At 44.8% G+C, this 877-nt stretch overlaps 1 non-coding gene across 1 annotated transcript; it reads left to right on the top strand.

The window, feature by feature from the left end:
- The first annotated feature begins 448 nt into the window (after positions 1–448).
- Positions 449–530, top strand: trnas-aga (transfer RNA serine (anticodon AGA)). The gene has a single exon. It is a non-coding gene; the product is annotated as a tRNA-Ser (tRNA).
- The last annotated feature ends 347 nt before the right edge of the window (positions 531–877 follow it).

The following is an 877-nucleotide window of genomic DNA, read 5'->3' as shown; positions in this document are numbered from 1 at the left end:
TTATCACTTCACACATGGCACAGTATATATGGCAGAGAGTTAAAGGTGGAATATGTAGTCAGAGTTAATACCAAATATTGACACTAGGTGGCAGCACTTCAGCCTCCATCCACTGCTGCACTACCAGCACCACTCTCAGTGCTTTTTGTTTCCGTTGACTGTACAACATGATTCAATCCATGTTATTTATATGACAAACTATGTGTAGTGTTTCTATGTGTGTAGCTGACATGTTGCTCAGCTTCCATTGGACACATATACTAGATGGAAGCTGCAGCAGGATTGGCTGATGACTGATCACAGGTGTGAACAATCAAACCTGCGAATGAAATGGAAAACAAGTAAAGGAGCACCAACACCAAACTGGACAGGACAAACTGGACAAGACCATGCACTCATGGACAGAACCAACCTGGGTCGTCAGACTCTTCATCGTTACCTTTTGCCGGTTGTTGTGGCCGAGTGGTTAAGGCGATGGACTAGAAATCCATTGGGGTTTCCCCGCGCAGGTTCGAATCCTGCCAACAACGGTTCTTTTCATCTCCAAGATCACTTTATGCCCCTCCATCGTTTACACTTAACAAGTCTGATGTGTTAACAACGAGCTCTATGAAAAAGGTCATCTTGACCAGTCAGAGTGCTGCCATTTATATTGACTGTCTGAGGACCAAACCCTGGCACAGTCCATCTGACACTTCCAAAAACTATCATTTTAAAAACGCTGGACCGAGAGCAACTGGTGTGCAGTGAGGAGGCAAAGGATAAAACGTCCCAGCACATTTCAAACCCAGTTTCACCCTGAGGCAGAGACTGCTTCACCTTAAGGACAAAACACCTGGGAAAGGCAGATCTCAAGTTACTACAATAGTCAGAATGA

Source organism: Parambassis ranga, unplaced genomic scaffold (assembly GCF_900634625.1).
Source record: "Parambassis ranga unplaced genomic scaffold, fParRan2.1 scaffold_31_arrow_ctg1, whole genome shotgun sequence".
Classification (NCBI taxonomy): Eukaryota; Metazoa; Chordata; class Actinopteri; family Ambassidae; genus Parambassis; species Parambassis ranga.
Note: the sequence above shows the minus strand (reverse complement) of the source record. Positions and strands in the feature narration are given on the sequence as shown.